This window comes from Trichosurus vulpecula, chromosome 3 (genome assembly GCF_011100635.1).
Source record: "Trichosurus vulpecula isolate mTriVul1 chromosome 3, mTriVul1.pri, whole genome shotgun sequence".
NCBI lineage: Eukaryota > Metazoa > Chordata > Mammalia > Diprotodontia > Phalangeridae > Trichosurus > Trichosurus vulpecula.
Genome location: NC_050575.1, coordinates 423,905,234 through 423,925,294, shown reverse-complemented (window position 1 = coordinate 423,925,294; position 20,061 = coordinate 423,905,234). Strand labels below are relative to the sequence as shown.

The window sequence follows — 20,061 nt, the reverse complement described above, 5'->3', positions numbered from 1 at the left end:
GAGATTCACCAAAGATTACTACCCTCTGGAGACTTTAAAATTCAACTGTATTCAAAACTAAGCTATTCACGCTTCCAGCATGGTGATTCAAACCTGGTAACAGAACAAATATCTATCTTTTCTATCTTTAAAATAATATTTTATTTTTCCTAGCTATATGCAAAAGCAATTTTTAACTTTTTAATTTTGGGGACTTCCCGGAGTGCTCAGCACGCGTGTGCGCAGTCATTGCTCATTAGCTGGAGACTCGGAAGCAGTAGGGGCTCATGTGAAGTCCGACACCTCAGGGGCGTTGCCTCTTTCCTATTCAGGCACCTGAGCGAGGCGCATGGCAGGAACACTGCCATGACTCTGAGCCCCGCGCCCGGCGTCCAGACACCCTCCCTCACCCAGAGAGCAGACCGAGGACCGAGCGACATGACTGAGTGGGAGACAATGGCACCGGCTGTGGCCGAGACCCCTGACCTCGAGCTGTTCGGCAAGTGTAGTATGAACGATGTTCAGATCAATGACATCTCCCCGCAGGATTACATAGCCATGAAAGAGAAATATGCCAAGTACCTGCCCCAAAACGCGAGGCGCTATGGATCCAAGTGCTTTCGCAAGGTGCAGTGTCCCATTGTGGAGCCCCTCACCAACTCTATGATGACGCACCTCCGAAACAGGCGCAAGATGCTCATGACTGTGGGCATCGTCAAGCACCCCTTCGAGAACATCCACCTACTCGCGGAAGAGAGCCAGTTGCAGCTTATTGAGGATGCCATCATCAACGGTGGTCCCCGCGAGGACTCCACCATAATCAGACGGGCAGGGACTGTGAGGCTCTAGGCCGTGGACGTGCCCCTTTCCGGCGGGTCAACCTGGCCATCTGACTCTTCCGCATACGGGCACGAGAGGCAGCCTTCCTCAACATCAAGACCAAAGCCAAGTTTCTGGTTGATGAGATTATCAGTGCTGCCAAGGGCATCCTATTAAGAAGGATGAGCTGAAGCATGTGGCCAAATCTAACCGCTGATCCCAGCGGCTTCTGTCAATAATAAATGCCCCCTGCTTCTGTCGTAGACCCTGCCCAGGTCCTTTCAAAAAACAAACAAACGAACAACAAAACATTTTATTTTTAATATTTAGAACTCCAAATTCTCTCCCTCCATCTAATCCCACACACCTCCATCAGATGGTATGCAAGTTGATATAGGTTATGCATGTGCAATCATGCAAAACATATTTTTCATGTTACTCAAGTTCTAAAAGAAAATATAGAGGGGGAAAACATGAAAAATAAAGGAAATGAAAATAGTATACTTTGGTTAACATTCAGATTTCAACAATTCTCTCTCTAGAGGTGAATAGCATTTCTCATCATGAGTCCTTCGGAATTGTCTTGGATCACTAAATTGTAGAGAAAAGCTAAGTCTTTCTCTTCTGATCATCATGGTTATTGCTGTTCCTGTGTAGAATGTTCTCCTGGTTCTGCTCACTTCATTCTCCATTTGTACATGTATGTCTTTCTAGGTTCTTTTCTTCCCCTAAAAGCAATCAGCTCAATTTTTTATAGCACAAAAGTATTCATTATGATAATATACCAAAACTTGCTCAGCCATTCAAACATTTATGAACTTCCTCTCGATTTCCAATTCTGTGCCACCACAAAAAAATTTCCTATAAATATTTTTGTACATGTAGATCCTTTCATCTTTTTTTTCACTTATTTATGTAACAGATATAGTAGTGCTATTTCGGGATCAAAGGGTATGCCAAGCATATTTCCAAATTGCTTTCCAGAATGCTTGAATCAGTTTATACCTCCACCAACAGTGCAGTACTGTCCCAATATTCCCACATCCCCTTCAAAATTTATTGGGTTCCTTTTTTGTCATATTAGCCAATCTGATAAGTGCAAGGTGATACTTTAGAGCTGTGTTAATCTGCATTCCTCTAATCAAGTTATTTAATTATTATTTTTTCTTATGACTAGATAGCTTTGATTTTTTCATCTGAAAACTACCTACTTATATCTTCTGGGAATTTGTCAGAGAGTCATTCAAATTCTTATAAATTTGACTCAGTTGTCTGTGTATTTGAAAAAAAAAATCCCACCTTTCAATTTCCTTTTAGGTTGGCTGCATTGGTTTTATTTAAGCGAAACTTTTTAAATTTATTATATAAAATCCATCTTGTATTTCTGTGTTGGTAAGCAAAATGGGCTCTTAGCACTTAGTTCAACAAGGACCCTTGAAAAGTTTGGTTTGTTTGCTTTGAGTAACTCAGTGTATTTCATTGATCTGTACTAGGTGCTAAGCCCCAGGTCCAAACCCCTATTAGGTGTAAAACCTATGTGGGTGTGCATTGGTAGCTAAGGTGGGGCCCAAGGTGAGGCTAACTCAGGGGAGAGCCTAGTTTACAAATGAGTTTCAGTGATAGGTTTGGGACATCAGAGGCTCTTAGACCATGTGGGTTTAAGTTGCCTCTTTGTGATGATTTTAGGTCACATGGGTGAGTTGCATGTGTGACTCACCCCTGATGCTGAAAAAGTTGTATAAAAGCAGGGGTTGGCCTTCTCTTCTCAGGAGCTCTCACCCACAGCAGTGGTGGCATGTGTGACTCTGGCCCATCCCTTGTTCTGAGCTCCCGGGCTGAACCTAGATGTTGGTAACTATGAATTGTTTTGGGTCTGTCTGTAATTTGTTAAGGGCTCTCACTTGAGATGGTGTTGATGCGGAGACTCTGGGCAGCTGTAGCTAAGGGCCCTCCTGTTTGTAACCTGGATGCTGAGACTTTGTTAAGCTCTGGTAACTATGTATTGGGATTTGGATCAGACAAGTCTGTCTGTCCATGTTTGTATTTTGTTTATAGTTTGTTCTGAAGTTCAGGGTACTGACTTTTTTCCCTGAACTAAGTGAATGATATTTGTATGCTGAATTAAAGTAAGCTTGTCAAACCCCTTCACCTTGCTTTCCTTAGTTAAGCAGATCAAAAGAACCTGTGCTGTTGGCAGCTTTCTGGGAACTGGCTGTGGGTGGATCTTATACCCCCAAGGAAGCTGCTAGCTGGATTGTGGAAACAATTTCATGATACTCTCTCTCTTTTCTTTTGTTTGGTCTTAAATTCTACCCTTATCCATAGATGTGAAAAATAAAATATTCCATGCTCCCGTAAATTGCCCATAATATCACCCTTTATGTCCAAATCACGTAGCCAATTTGACCTTATTTTGGTATACAGTGTGAAATACTGGTATCAACTTAGTTTCTGACAAACTGCTTTCCAGTTTTCCCAGCAGTTTTTTTCAAAATGTGAGTTATTTTCCCCAAAGCTTGGATTTTTAAATACTAGATTACTGTGATCATTTACTACTGTTTATTGTATACACAGTCCATTACGTTGATCCACTTCTCTATTTCTTAGTCAGTAACAGATTGTTTTGATGATTACTGTTTTATACTACAGTTTGAGATATGGTATGACTAGGCCAACTGCCATTACTTTTTTTTTCATTAATTCCCTTGATATTCTTCTTCTTTTTCTTGATTACCTTTTCATGCTTCTCTTGATTCTTGTGTTTGAAAGTCAAACTTTCTATTCAGCTCTGGTCTTTTCACTGAGAAAGCTTGAAAGTCTTCTATTTTATTGAAAGTCTATATTTTGCCTTGGAGCATGATACTCAATTTTGCTGGGTAGGTGATTCTTGGTTTTAATCCTAGCTCCATTGACCTCGGGAATATCGTATTCCAAGCCCTTTGATCTCTTAATGTAGAAGCTGCCAGATATTGGATTATTCTGATTGTGTTTCCACAATACTCAAATTGTTTCTTTCTGGGTTCTTGCAGTATTTTCTCCTTGATCTGGGAGCTCTGGAATTTGGCAACAATATTCCTAGGAGATTTCTTTTTGGGATCTATTTGAGGAGGTGATCAATTTCTATTGATCAATTTCTATTTTGCCCTGTGGCTCTAGAATATCAGGGCAGTTCTCCTTGACAATTACTTGAAAGATGATATATAGGCTCTTTTTTGATCATGGCTTTCAGGTAGTCCAATAACTTTTAAATTATCTCTCCTGGATCTATTTTCCACGTCAGTGGTTTTTCCAATGAGATATTTGACATTGTCTTCCATGTTTTCATTCCTTTGGTTCTGTTTTATAATATCCTGATTTCTCATCAAGTCACTAGCTTCTACTTGCTCCAATATAATTTTTAAGGTAGTATTTTCTTCAGTGCTCTTTTGGACCTCCCTTTCCATTTGTGTAATTCTGCCTTTCAAGGCATTCTTCTCCTCATTGCCTTTTTGAAGCTTATTTGCCATTTGGGTTAGTCTATTTTTTAAGGTGTTGTTTTCTTCACTATATTTTTCAGTATTTTTTTGCATCTCCTTTAGCACGTCATTGACTTGTTTTTCGTGGTTTTCTCACATCCTTCTCATTTCTCTTCCCAATTTTTCCTCTACTTCTCTAACTTGCTTTTCCAAATCCTTTTTGAGTTCTTCCATGGCCTGAGACCAGTTCATGTTTTTCTTGGAGGCTTTTGTTGTAGGCTCTTTGACTTTGTTAACTTCTTCTGTCTGTATGTTTTGGTCTTCTTTGTCACCAAAAAAAGATTTCAAAGTCTGAGACTGAAACTGGGTGTGTTTTCGCTGTCTGGCCATATTCCCAGCCAACCAACTTGACCCTTGGGTTTTTCAGTGGGGTATGACTGCTTGTAGAGTAAAGAGAACTATGTTCCAAGCTTGGATGGATGCGCTGCCACACCAGCACTCCTCATTCCCCAAGAACCCCCAAGCCGGACTGGACTTAGATCTTCAGCAGGCTCTTCACTCGTGCTCTGATCTGCCGCTCAATTCCTCCCACCAGGTGAGCCTGGGGCTGGAAGTAACTGCAGCTGTAGTTCTGTAGCTGCCCCACCTCCGCTGCCCCCAGGGCGGTAGCCGAACTGTGAACTCCTTCCACTTCCGCAGCTTTTCCCACTAACCTTCCCTGTTGTCTTTGGTGTTTGTGCGTTGAGAAGTCTGGTAACTGCTGCAGCTCACTGATTCAGGGTGCTAGGGCATGATCCGCCCAGCTCCTGGTCTGGTTGGTCCACGCTGCTCACGCTGGGCTCAGCTGGGCTCGCTTGGGCTTGGCTCCCCTCTGCTCCCAGCTCCGTGCAGGATAGACCTCACCCAGAGACCATCCAGGATGTCCTGGGCTGGAGCCCTGCTTCCCTCTGCTGTTTTGTGGGTTCTGCAGTTCTATAATTGGTTCAGAGCCATTTTTTATAGGTTTTTGGAGGGACTCGGTGGGGAGCTCACACTAGTCCCTGCTTTCCAGCCGCCATCTTGGCTCCGCCCCCTCCCTTGATATTCTTGAGCTTTCGTTCTTCTAGGTGGATTTTGTTATGATTTTTTTAGCTTTATGAAATAATGTTTGGTTTTTTGTATCCATAAGGCTCTGAATAAGTAAATTAAAGTAGAATTGTAATTTTTATTATATTGGGTCAGCCTACCCCAGAGCAATTAATATTTTCGAATTAGATCTGTTTAGATCTGACTTTATTTTTGAAAAGGGTTTGTAATTATGTTTATAGAACTCCTTGGTTTCTCTTGGCTTTGTCTTTTTTTCCAAAAAAAAATAAAGTAACCAATTTGTTGGCTTCATAAAATCAGCTCCTAGTTTTACTTGTTATTTCAATGGTTTCCTTTAATTTTATTAGTGTTTCCTTTGATTTTCAGTATTTCAAATTTGATGTTTTGTTTGGGGTTTTAAATTTGTTCTTTCTATAGTTTATTTTTATTTCCGTGTTCAAGTCATTGATCTGTTCATTCTATATTTTATTGACAAAGGCATTTAGAGTTGTAAAATCTCCCTTAAATACTGTCTTGCCTGAATCCCATAAATTCCTTTATGTTGTCTCATTGTTGTCTTCTCTTTACTGAAATTATTGATTTTTTGTATGATTTGTTCCTTTTTTGACCCACTCATTTTTAGGATTAGTTTATTTTGTTTTTAATTAATTTTAATCTATATTTCCACTGACCTTTGTTAATATAATTTTATCACATTATGATTTTAAAATGATGCATTTAATATTTCTCCCTTTCTGCATTAGGTTGTGAGTTATTTTATGCCCTAAAAGTCAATTTTTAAGTAAGTGCCATATAATGCTGTGGAAAACGATTTATTGCTTTGCATTTCTATTCAGTCTTCTCTAATGTCTAACTTTAAAAAAAAATCTATTCACCTCCTTAGCTTTTTTCTTGTTTAATTTTTGGTTGGATTCATTTAATTCTGAGAGGGCAAAGTTGAGAATCCACACTAGTATAGTTTTGCTGTCTAATTCCTCTTGTAACTCATTTAACTTTCAAAAATGTGGCAACTATTCCCATTTGGCGCACATATTTTTACTATTGTTATTGCTTAATTTTCTATGGCGTCTTTTAGCAAGAGTAGTTCTCTCCCTTTTCTCTTTTTATATAGATTTATTTTTGCTTTTGCTTTCCCTGAAATCATTATTGCTACCCCTGCTTTTAATTTTTTTCCCCTTCAGCTAAAGCGTAATGGATTTTGCTCCAGCCCCTTGCTTTTACTCTGGGTCTGTCTCTCTGCTTCACATGTGTTTCTTATGAACAACATAATGTTGGATTCTGGTCTTCTCATCAGTAATGCATGGAAGTCCTTTGTTGTGTTCAATATCCATTTTTCACTCTGAAGTAAAACTCAGTTTTGATGAATAGGTTATTCTTGGTTGTAATCCTAGCTCCTTTGCCCTCTGGAATATCATATTCAAAGTCCTCTGATCCATAATGTAGAAGTTGCTAAATCCTGTGTATTCCTTACTTTTTCTCTATAATATTTGCATTGTTTCTTTCTGGCTGCTTGCAGTATTTTCCACTTGACCTAGGAATTCTGGAATTTATCTGTAATATCCTTGGCAATTTTCTCTTCAGGAGGTGATCAGTGAATCATTTCAGTTTCTTTTACCATCTGGTTCTAGTATATTCTTGATAATTTCTTGAAATATGATGTCTAGTATTGTTTTTCTCTTTCTGTCTCTGCCCCTGTCTGTATCTCTGTTTCTCTCTGTCTGTCTCTGTCGCTCTGTCTCTCTGTCTCTTTCTCTCTCTCTCTGTCTGTCTGTCTCTCTCTCTCTCTCTCTGTCTCTCTCTCTCTCCCTCTCCCTCTCTTATCATTGCTTTCAGATAAACCAGTTATTCTTAAATTATCCCTCTTCAATCTATTGATTTCAGGTCACTGTTCCCCAAGGAGATATTTCACGTTTTCTTCTTTTTTAAAAAAAAAATGTTTTATTGGTTCTGGATTGGTTAATGTCAGGTAGACATTAACTTCCACTTGCCCAGCTCTGATTTTCAAGGAATGATTTTCTTCTGTAAGTTTTTGTACCTTCCTTTCCAATTGGCCAATTTCACTTTTTAAGGAATTATTTTCTTTAGTAAAATTCTCATAATCTTTTATTATTATTTTTGTGCTTCCTTTGCTAAGCTGTTGAATTTTTTAAGATTGTCTTGTAAAGGGCTATAAAAATGTGCATACACTTTGACCCAGAAATACCACTTCTGGGGCTGTATCCCAAAGAGATCATAAAAATGGGAGAAAGGCCCACATGTACAAAATATTTATAGCAGCTCTCTTTGTGGTGGCCAAGAACTGGAAATTGAGGGGATGCCCATCAGTTGGGGAATCGCTGAACAAGTTGTGGTATATGAATGTAATGGAATACTATTGTGCTATAAGAAATGATGAATGAGCAGACCTCAGAAATCCTGGAAAAAACTTATATGAGCTGATGCTGAATGAAGTGAGCAGAACCAGATAAACATAGTACACAGTAACAGCCACAGTGTGCAATGACTGATTTTAATAGACCTAGCCCTTCTCAGCAATGAAAGGACATAAACAATTCCAAAGGATTTATGATGGAAAATGCCATCCATATCCAGATAAAGAAATATGGAGTCTGAATGTAGAGTGAAGAAGACTATTTTATTTTGTTTTCTTTTGTTTTGTTTTGTTTTCTGTCTCATGGTTTCACCCATTCATTATAATTCTTTTATACAACATGACTAATGTGAAAATATGTTTAATAGGAATGTATATGTAGAGCCTATATCAGATCGCAGACTTTGGGGGAGGGAGGGGGAAAGAGGGGGAGAAATTTTAACACTTATGGAACTGAATGTTGAAAACTAAAAATAAATAAACAAACAAATAAATGGAGAAAAATTAAGATTCTCTTGTACCATCCTTATTTCTTTTCCCAATTACCCCCTAACTTTCTCATTTGATTTTTAAAATCATTTTTGAGCTCTTCCTGGAATTATTTTTGAGCCTGACACCATTTCACATTTTCCCTTGAGGCTTGACATATAGCAGTTTTGAAGTTGCTGTCTCCTGAGTTTATGTTTTGATTTTCCCTGTCACCATAGTAACTTTCTCTGGTCTGTTTTTTTCTCTCATTCCACTATCCTAATTCTTGACTTTTAAATTTATGCTAAAGTTGGTCTCTCTTCCTCAAGTAAATTAGGTGCTGTTCCAAACTTTAGGTTTTTCATGTTGCTGCTTTTAGAACTAATATTGGAAACCTGTAAAGTTTTCAGCTCTTTCAAGGTGGTATAATCTAAGGAGATAATATGTTCACTGTTCTCCTGGCCTGTGCTCTCCTCTGTGAGTGAACACAAGGACTTTTTTTCTGACCTGGACCTATGATGAGGATTTCAGTTTCCCTGTGTGGCCACATGCTCTGGTATGCTACTGATCCTCCTCACTCTGGGACTGTGACCTGGGTCACAGACCCAGGTCCTCATGCAGGCAATGAAATAGGGTCCTGTACCCAATACCATCCAAGTTTCTACTATAATCTCCTTTTGACAAGTGGGCAGAGAATTCCAGAGATCACTACCATTATTTCAGTTCCCCCCAAAGCTTTTACCAGCTTGCTGGAGTAGGACCTGCTACTGACTTTCACCATGCCAGGCATCATTGCTTGCTCTTTTCTTGGACTTACTGCTCACTGCTGTCAGTGCACAGGGCTGTGAAAGAGTAGGGCATCACTACTGGCTTTATCCTGGGGTGAAGGGCCTTACTGAGACATGGCTTGCTGCTGGGTTGCCCAGGACACCTGTACTAGACTGTGCTCCACTCTCACCTAAGGGAGACAAACCTTTCTTGTTGACCTTCTAAGTTGCATTGAGCTGGAAAATTATTTTATCCTTTCCTTTATTGGGCCTGGAACTCCAAAATTCATTTTGAGGCATTATTTTAGCTCAGATGAGCTTGTGCCATTCTTTACCATCTTGGCTGAGTATCAGAATAAAGAGAGATTACATTATGCAAGCATTTTCCTTCTGTTTTGTGGAGGAAAAGGTAGTATTAAATGGATTTTTGTTTGGCTCAGACATTACCATAAATGTATTAAAGCTGAGCCAAGTCCTCTCATATGGAATGCTCTAATAAGTCACATATAAAAATCACAAGTACAACATATCTATGAATATTCATTCAGTCTTTGCTTGAGTAGCTCCAAAGAATAAGGAGCCTCTACTTCCCAGATAAGCCTAGTATTCTTTGAGACACCTCTGAAGGCTAGGAAGGTCTCCCTCATCCCTATCCCTTCCCCAGCTCCTCCAATCAACTTTTTGCTGGCCTCATTGAATCTTCTAAGAATTGTTGTTTGATTTTTGTTTCTTTTGTTTTATTTGGCCACCCAAGGGTTTATATAAATCTACTACCTCTTTCACATTACAGATGTTTATATCCTTGAAGAAAACTGTCTTTTCCCCCAGTGAGTCTTCCTTTTTTGTAGATGGAACAATTTTTAAGTGATCCTCATATATTGTGTTAACAAATCTCTGACCATCCAGATTACCCCTTTATGTCTACGTTTCAGTTTATCATTGTCTTCCTTAACCTGGGACATCGAAAATTTAACAAAATAGTCCGGATGTTGTATGACGAGGGAATAGTATAGGTCAGGACATTATCCATTTTTCCACACTGCCAATATAAATTTCTCTTTCCTCTTCAGTTTTGTTGGTCCTCAGAGCATCCTGTACATAGGACTTAGGGATGATCCCAAAGGTCACTAGAGTTATTCATCAGGCAGCCCTTTTCAGTGTCCAAAAAATCACATTCCTCATTCGGATGCCTGGGAACTTTTACCTTGATGAATGCCCCTCCAACGCTTGAATGGCACAACTTTTATAACAAATGAATTTGCATCTCTAGGCCCTGAAAGAACACAACCTTAAGGTTGTTTCACACAAACACAAAAACACACACACATATGCATGGCAGATAGAAGGGTGAGTACAATTGTCAATGATGTAGATGTAGGGAAACTTGTTCATGAACAAAAGTTTGTCCAGCTCAATAGGGTGAGACATTTGAAGAGAAAAGGAAGAGGAAGAGGAGCAAGAGTTGGAAGGAGAAGAAAAGGAGAAGAAATGCCAGTCATGACTTGGTTGAATTTTGACTGAGCTCATAGAAAATGAAGGTTGGCCAATGGCCACCAATGTGTAGGAGAAATTATGCTTATAGGCCCTTCTAAAGTTGTTAGGGACACTATAGATGTGGTATTAGTTGTGATTCTGCCTGTATATTGAGGCCTTGGTCTCCCATGCTAAACGTCTTTATTCTGCAGTGGTCACAGAAGGCTTGTGCATACAAATAGTATACTCTAAGTTGTGTGTCTATGTGTATTTATAACACATACACAATAGGGAACACCTACCATTCACTTTATAGAGTTATCTATGTATGATTTCTCAACGGTTCTGATGTATCTATTATCTCTGGGATCTATGATCTCATTGTTGGTTATTCCATAGCTCCTGCTAACATGGAAGCAAGAAGGCATATTTCATAGAATGCTTGAACTGGAGTTGGAAGGGCCATAGTTCAAATCTGACCTCAAATACTTAACTAGTTGTGTGACCTAGCCAAATCACTTTAGCTTTGTTTTCCTCAGTTTCCTCATCTGTAAAATGGGGATAATTATAGTACCTACCTCCTAGGGTTATTATGATGATCCTATGAGATATTTTTAAAGCACTTTGCTAATCTGAGAGTGCTACAGAAATTACATAACTCCCGATGGCCGATTTAGGCTCTCTGTACCACCAACACTAAGTAAACTCTTTTTTGAGATTTGCTCAATCTATATCTACCACTCAATCAAAAATCTATTAGCTTTGTTCTAGCAACCTTCAGAACACTATTTTTCCCCTTCAATGAGTTCATTACTTTGTTCACAATATTTTTCTCTTCTAAATTTCTGCCCTCATGCTAATATATTTCAACATAAATATTGATACTCTCTCAAATGCCCTAATCTCCTAGTTCCACAACTTACTCATTTCTTTGACTTGTTCCTCCACCCACCTCAGCTACACATAGAGATCATCACAGATTATTTTGACATCACCCACACATGTACCATTTTGATGTTTGTGAATTGTGAAATTCCATTTTCTGATCATAATCTAAAATCAATCAAACTCTCCCTCTGCCTTTCAATCCCAAACCTGCTGTTCATCCTCTCCTTGACTTTCACTTTCTGTACACTTTATTTCTTTCATAGACCATCACCCCTTTATTGGCTATGTATTCCTCTCATCTCTAACATGACTCAAATAAAAAGTTCAATCTTACATTGTATTCTTCCATTGAATCCTTTGTGACCCTAACCTATTGCCAATCTTTCCCTGTCAATTCTCATCCCTAGATTGTTCACACCATCTGCTGTCTTCACACCTACACACGTCCCACTGAACAAAAGTGGAGAAAATCACAAACACTTGCTAACTCGATCTACTACATATTATATTATATAATTTTATTTGAGTTCTCCCTGCTGATAGGCAATCCTATTTTTGCTACATGCACTCACCGTCTCACTAACTACAATGTCTCTTCCAAACCTTTTCATCCCTCCTGCAATCTCTCATGGCTCCCTTTCTACCCTCTCAGATGCTTTATTTTTACTGAAAAAAATGCCTCAAATTTTCCTGAAAAAATTGAAGTCATTTGTCATCATGAACTCCCTTTTTTCCCTCCTTCCTCATCTCTTCTTACTCAGACGTCTTCTTCCACTCTTTCCTCTTTCAACCCTGTCTTATATAAAGAAGTATCACTGTGTTAGGTATATGGGGTGTTCAAGGAGGACCAGCACCTCTGGCACGAAAGCTTGCTATGTCTTTTTCAGGGTGGCTCAATCACTTTTGGTGTCAATCTGTCACTCAGTTCTCAACTATGGATCAAACAAGTTGTAGCATACTCAGCTGCCAGTCTCCAGTAAAACCATGCCAGCTAATTGGCTTAACTGGGGTAAGGGTAAATGACAGGCCTCAAACCTGTCAGTGAGTTAGAGGGATACTTCTCCTAGTGTAATATATGGATGAGAACAATTTGTTTCACAATCCATTAAAAAAAAAGACTGTGGAGTGCTTAAAGCTCAGCCTGACATTGAAGATGCCAAGGTCATCCATTGCAACCAAGGCCATTGCTAGTCACTTATATCTTGCTACTAAACTTTTATGACTCTAGAAGAGAGGGTGAGGCTGATGACTTTGTGCAACTTTGTCTCATTTAAATCCAATTCACACACGTATCAAGACGTCACTCCATGATGTCATTGGTCCTCTTTGAAAGCAAAGGATGAACAATAAGAACAACATGAATAGGTGGTCCTAATCCTTATTAAGGCTAACCCCTGTCACTGAAGAAATGATCTTTTTCCATCTTCTCTCCTCTCTTGAGCCTACTTCTTTCACCAGTCAATCAGTTATTTTCAGCTTTTCCCTTCCAATTGGCTTTTTGTCCTATTGCCTAAAAACACGCCTGTATCTTCCCATCCTCAGAATCCTTCACTTGATCTTTCCATCCTCTTTAACTATTATCCTTAGCCATCTGCAGCAGGTGCTTTTTCACCTCTCCCCCATTCTAGTCAACCCCTTAAATTCCAGGTTCAGATCTAATCGTTTCAATGAAATTTCTCTCTCCAAATTTACAGGTGATCTGTTAATTGTCAAGTCTAACAGATATCCTTCAATCTTCATCTTGACCTCTCTGCTGCCTTTAACAATGTTGCTAACTGTCAGCTACTTGATACTCTCTTCTCCCTGGATTTTTGAGACACCATTCTCACCTTGATCTCATTCTATCTGAACACTCTTTCTCAGTGCCCCTTGATGCAGATTCTCCCACTCAGATTCTCAGTGGATTCTCATGTGGATCACAACGTTTTAACCATAATTGGTCATGGTATAGCCCCTTTGAGCCACTAGCTACTGGACAGTATCACCACTCTAACAATTCTCTATTCAATATTGGATCAACCTACTCATTCACCTTCATATCCATTCAACTAATTATTTTCCCACCATCCATATTTCCTTTTATTTTTCCATCATTTCTTCTGTATAGAAATCCATTTACCAATATTTTCATCCAACTGCCCATTTGTTCTTCAGACCATCCACCCATCCTGCACCCCCATTCAATCAGTTAGTAAGCAAATGATTTTAGACAATCTATTCAGGCAAAAGCTCTGTGTAATTGACTTTGAAAAGTACCCGTGATGCATTCATGGTCAAAACAACACCTACATATTTAGAACTGAATAGCAAATTTGTATATCAGGGAGGTTTATTCAACAAATAATTTTCTATTTCCTTATATCTAATTTATATCCCCTAACTCTAGAGTCAAAGAAACCAGGTTCAGATTCTGTCTCTGATGTGTATCACCTGTGTGACTTTCAACAAATCACTCAAACAGCTTGCACCTCAGGTTCCAAGTTTTTCAAATAAGAAAGTTGGACCGGTTTGTCCTGAGAACATTTACATTCCTTTGATCCTATACTCCATTATATCTTTCTTTAATTACTTTATTTATAATAATTGCATGAAATTAGACTTGTTTCACATATTTTATATCATTTACTATACTTGAAAATATTTAAGGAAATGACTGGTCACTGTATTTTCTGACCTATGGAAAAATATTCTTCCTCTATGGAATATTATGTAATTTCTTTGATTATTATTATTTTTAAAAATTTTTAATAAGTAAGGTAAAGCAAAAACAAATAATGAAATTGTAAACATTCAGAGATGAAAGAGCTTCTGATTCCAAATCTAATGTTCCCCTCATGATTCTATACTGCCTAAATTTCTCATTGTTTTTGCAAGTACTACCAATATGTTCCAACATCACCATCAATGATAGCTTGCCAGTACAAATTAAGTCATCAGTTTGATTGCAATGGAAAATGTAAACAGATGCATTTTAAAGGGCCTAATAAGATTTTAACTGAGTTCTCAAATTGGATTAGATACCGTCTTGCATTTATCTGATTATATAAATATGAGGGTGAAAACAGTTTTGTAATAAAATTTCCATAATATGAATTTTGAGCAGAGAAAATCTAAGAAAGGCATGTCAGCAATGAATGTCAAACCCTTTCTCCTGAAACAGTTAAAGGCTAGTCTCTTAATATTATTCAATTTTAAAAGTGAAATGAAAGGACATACCATTGTGATTTAGCATTTTCTATCCAAATATAGGGTGGCAAAGCTCAGAACATATCTAAAATGTCAAGGTTGTGTAATTATGTTTCTGGAAATCAGGAGGAAGTCTTTAATGTCTCTTTACTAAAGAAATATGGAGTAATGGAATGAACTATAAATCCCCATTACAACATATCCATGAACACTCATGGATGTATAGATAAGCAGCTATATGACTAGGTGGGAAGGAAAGTAGTAGCATGGTATAATCTATGGGGTTTCCTGGTATGGATTGATTATTATTTACTTGTCAAAAACCAAAAAAAAATTAAAAAAAAAACAAAGCTTGCACTTAGGTTAGGAGCTATAAATATAAAGGTAGTTATCTGATGACTCAGGGCATAGATTCATATGTAATTGAGAGATGGCCAAAGAAGGAAATTTTGTTTATGAAGTCACAAATTGTATTAGGTGATCCATGGGGCAGCTAATTGACCCATCCATATCAGCTACAAGGGTAGTTTTGGTGTAGATACTACGTCCAAAGGAGGAATTAGTAAGAATGGTATGATGCAGGGTTAAATAACTGGTAGCATGGTAGGCAGAAAAATGACCCAGAGGGCAAGTGAAACATGATCTGGTCTGAACCAGATTGCACACAAAAGGCTAGTGTAGTTGGCATTCATTTAGTCAGCAATCAAGTCGGCTCAGCCCCAGGACAGAGGGAACTTTGTTAACAGAAAACATCATCAGCAACTTGTTGTTTAAGTCATTCCAGTCATGTCTGAATCTTTTTGATATTATTTGGGATATTCTAGTTAAAGATACTGGAACAGTTTACCAATTCCTTCTCCAGCTCATTCTATAGATGAGGAAACTGAGGCAAACAGGGCCAGGTGATTTGCCCAGGGTCACATAGCTAGTAAGTGTTTGAGGCCAGGTTTGTACTCAGGTATTCCCGACGGCAGGAACTTTATCTACTGTGCCCAGCTGTCCACTGTCCATCTAGCTGCCAGAAGCATCTCTACCATCAATTTGAAGGGTCAATTAGAACAAGTAATCCTTCTTCCATGTAGGGGTATCAAATGTTTGAAAAAAAAGCTGAAGAGGTGGAACCAAGATTGTAGAGAAAATGCAGGAAGTTCCCTGAGCTGTTCCCAGTTTTCCTTGAAACAACTTTAAGTCACTCCTCCAAATGAATTCTTTCTAGCTGAAGATAATTCAGAAGGACTACAAGAAAGGTCTATCTCACTTGGTTCAAAGGGTAGTGCAACCCAGCACAGCCAGTGTCCAGGCAGGTCAGTGAGAGACTTCTAGTCCCAGCACAAATCAATAGTCTAGGCCCCTGGTCCCTGTTTAGAAGGCCAGAGGCACAGAAGGCCAGCTGTGAAGCTTTAAGTTCCTGGAACCCTGCATAACAGGTGAGCTACCAGTCACAGAGTCCTCAGTGCAGAAAGCCAGTGACCAGGCACTTGGACCTTCTTGAACGTATATGGGTTGGTCTCCCTTGTATGCCAGGAGCACTTTTAAAGTCCTGAAATAGACTGGAAAATGAACAAAAAACCCCAAACAGACAGGCCAACAAATAAAAAGCCCTAACCACAGAAAGTTCCTGTGGTAATAGGGAAGGTCAAAACACTAACTTAGAAGAGGACAATAATATCAAAACTCCTATGTGTGAAGTCTAAAAAAGAAACATGAATTGGTTTCAGGTGTAAAATAAATCCTCCTAGAACAGCTCAATTTTTTTAATCAAATAAGAGAGGTAGAAGAAAAGTTTGGAAAAGTAATGAGTGATGCAAAATAATCATGAAAAAAGTGTCAAAACCTTGGAAAAAAGAAATCAAATCCTTAAAATTTGTCAAATGGAAAAGGCAGTACAAAGATCCACTGAACAACCTCTTGAAAATAGAATTGGCCAAAAGGAAAAAGAGATATAAAAGCTAACTAATTCCTTAAAACTCAGAATCAGGTAATTGGAAGCTAATGAGTCTAAGAGATATCAGGAATCAAACAATGTCAAAAGAATGTAAAAATAGAAGAAAATGTGTAATATCACATTAAAAAAATGTGGGGGGGTGGATCCAAGATGGTGGCTGGAAAGCAGGGACTTGCCTAAAGCTCACCCCCAGGTCCCTCCAAACACCTATAAAAATGGCTCTGAACAAATTCTAGAACTGTAGAACCCAAGAAATAACAGAGGGAAACACGGCCCCAGCCCAGGACAGCCTGGATGGTCACTAGGTAAGGTCTATTCCACAGAGCTGGGAGCAGAGCAGAGCAGAGCCCAGTGTGGGCTGTGACCGAACCCACCGGACCTGGAGCCAGGTGGAACAGGCTGTAGCACCCTGAATTAGTGAGCTGTGGCAGTTACCAAACTTCTAACTCACAAACGCCAAAGACAACAGAGAAGGTTAGTGGGAAAAGCTGCTGGGACAGAGTGAAAGGAGTTTGCGGTTGTTCACCACCCTGGAGGCAGCAGAGGTGGTGCAGCTCTGAGGCTTCTTCCAGAGTTACAGCTGCAGTTGCTTCTGGCCCCAGGCCCATCTGGTGGGAAGAATTAAGCAGGAGATCAGAGCAGGAGTGCAGTGCCTGCCTGGATCTGAGTCATGGTCCGAGTTGGTGGCTCTTGGGGGAAGAGAAGTGCTGGTGTGGCAGAGCTTGCTGTGTAGAAATAGCTCTGAAAACAGCAGCACAGCCCCTCAAGCTTGGGACAAATTACTCTCTACTCTACAAGCAGTCATACACCGATGAAAAGCTAAAGGGTCAAGTAATTGGCTGGGAACATGAACAGGTAGTGATAACGGACTCAGATTCAGACTTAGACTTTGGAATCTTTATTTGGTGACAAAGACCAAAACATACAGCCAGAAGAAGTCAACAAAGTGAAAGAGTCCACATCAAAAGCCGCCAAGGTAAACATGAATTGGTCTCAGGCCATAGAAGAGCTCAAAAAGGAGTTGCAAAATCAAGTAACACAAGTAGAGGAAAAATTGGGAAGAGAAATGAGAGTAACGTGAGAAAACCATGAAAAACAAGTTAATGACTTGCTAAAGAAGACCAAAAAAAGATACTAAAGAAAAAACACCTTAAAAATAGACTAACTCAAATGATAAAAGAACTCCAAAAAGCCAATGAGGAGAAGAATGCCTTGAAAGACAGAATCAGCCAAATGGAAAAGGAGGTCTAAAAGAGCACTGAAGAAAATACCACCTTAAAAATTATATTGGAGCAAGTGGAAGCTAGTGACTTGATGAGAAATCAAGATATTATAAAACAGAACCAAAGCAATGAAAAAATGGAAGACAACATGAAATATTTCTTTGGAAAAACCACTGACCAGGAAAATAGAATCAGGAGAAATAATTTAAAACTTATTGGACTACCTGAAAGCCATGATCAAAAAAAGAGCCTAGGCATCACCTTCAAGAAATTATCAAGAAAAACTGCCCTGATATTCTAGAGCCACAGGGCAAAATAGAAATTAAAAGAATCCACTGATCACCTACTGAAAAAGATCCCATAAAGGAAGTTCCTAGCAATAATGTTGCCACATTCCAGAGCTCCAAGATCAAGGAGAAAATACTGCAAGCATCCAGAAAGAAACAATTGTAGTATTGTGGAAACACAATTGGGATAATACAAGATCTAGCACCTTCTAAATTAAGGGATTGAAGGGCTTGGAATACGATATTCCCGAGGTCAGTGGAGCTAGGATTAAAACCAAGAATTACCTACCCAGCAAAATTGAGTATCGTGCTCCAAGGCAAAATATGGATTTTCAATAAAATAGAAGACTTTCAAGCTTTCTCAGTGAAAAGACCAGAGCTGAATAGAAAATTTGACATTCAAACACAAGAATCAAGAGAAACATGAAAGGTAGACAAGACAGAGAAATCATAAGCGACTTACTAAAGTTGAGCTGTTTTGTTTAAATTGCTACATAGAAAGATGATGTGTATAATTCATGAGACCTCAGTATTAGGGTACCTGAAGGGAATATATACATGTCTATATACATGTCTATATATATATATATATATATATATATATATATATATATATATATATATATATATATATATATATATATATATATATATATATATATATATATATATAGGGTGAGTTGAATATGAAGGGATGATATCTAAAAAAATCCAATTAAGGGATGAGAGAGGAATATATTGAGAGAGGGAGAAAGGGAGAGATAGAATGGGGTAAATTATGGCTAATGAAAGTGGCAAGAAAAAGCAGTTTGTTGGAAGGGAAGAGGGGGCAAGTGAGGGGGAATGAGTGAATCCTGCTCTCATTGGATTTGAATTGAGAAGGGCATAAGATACATACTCTTACCCCACAGGAAAGAATGAGGAAGGGGAGAAAAAAGGGGGGTGATAGAAGGGAGGGCAGAGAGGGCGAGGAGGTAATCAAAAGCAAACACTTTCAAAAAGAGACACGGTCAAGGGAGAAAATTGAATAAAGTGGGACAGGATAGGAGGGAGCAAAATATAGTAAGTCTTTCACAACATGAGTATTGTGGAAAGGTTTTACATAATGATACACATGTGGCCTACATGGAATTGATTGCCTTCTTAGGGAGGGTGGGTGAGGAGGGAAGAGGGGAGAGAATTTGGACCTCAAAGTTTTAAAAGCAGATGTTCAAAAAAAGCTTTTTTTTACATGCAATTGGGAAATAAGATACACAGGAAATGGGGCATAGAAATCTATCTTGCCCTACAAGAAAGTAAGGAAATAGGGAATGGGAGGGAGTGGGGTGACAGAAGGAAGGTCTGATTGGGGAATGGGACAATCAGAACATATATGACATCTTGAATTGGAGGGGAGGGTAGAAATGTGGAGAAAATTTGTAATTAACAATCTTGCGGAAATCAATGCTGAAAACTAAAATACTAAATAAAAAAAAAGAAAGTAAAAAGCAAAGTGACCTGGAAGATAGATTGAGGAGAAGTAATTTAAGAATTACTAGGCTACCTGAAAGCCATATATATATATTTGAAGAACCTTGACAATATCTTTCAAGAAATTATCAAGGAAAGTGTCCCTGATACTCTAGAACCAGAAGGGAAAATAGTCACTGAAATAATGTACTGATTACCTCCTGAAAGAGATCCCAAAATGAAAACTGCTATGAATAGCCAAATTCCAGAACTCTCAGGTCAAGGAGAAAATATTGCGTATAGCCAGAAAGAATGAATTCAAACATTGAAGAGCCATAGTCCGTATAACATAGGATTTAGCAGCTACTACACAAAGGCTTGAAATATGATATTACATAAGGCAAAGTAGCTTGGATTACAACCAATAATCAACCACCAAGCAATATTGAGCATAATTTTTCTAGGGGAAAAATGGATGTTCAATGAAATTGGGAATTTTGAAACTTTCCTGATGAAAAGACTACAACTAAACAGAAAATTCAACAAGACGCAAGAGAAGCATAAAAGGTTAATAGGAAAGAAAAGAGCAAACAGAAGAACAATGAGTTTAAATTGTTGGTATCCATACATGGGAAGGTAATACTTGTTGCTCTTGAGAACCATAT

At 38.7% G+C, this 20,061-nt stretch overlaps 1 pseudogene; it reads left to right on the top strand.

Annotated features, from left to right (window-relative positions):
* The first annotated feature begins 417 nt into the window (after positions 1–417).
* LOC118840836 lies at positions 418–1,015 on the top strand (annotated as a pseudogene).
* Positions 1,016–20,061: the final 19,046 nt, after the last annotated feature.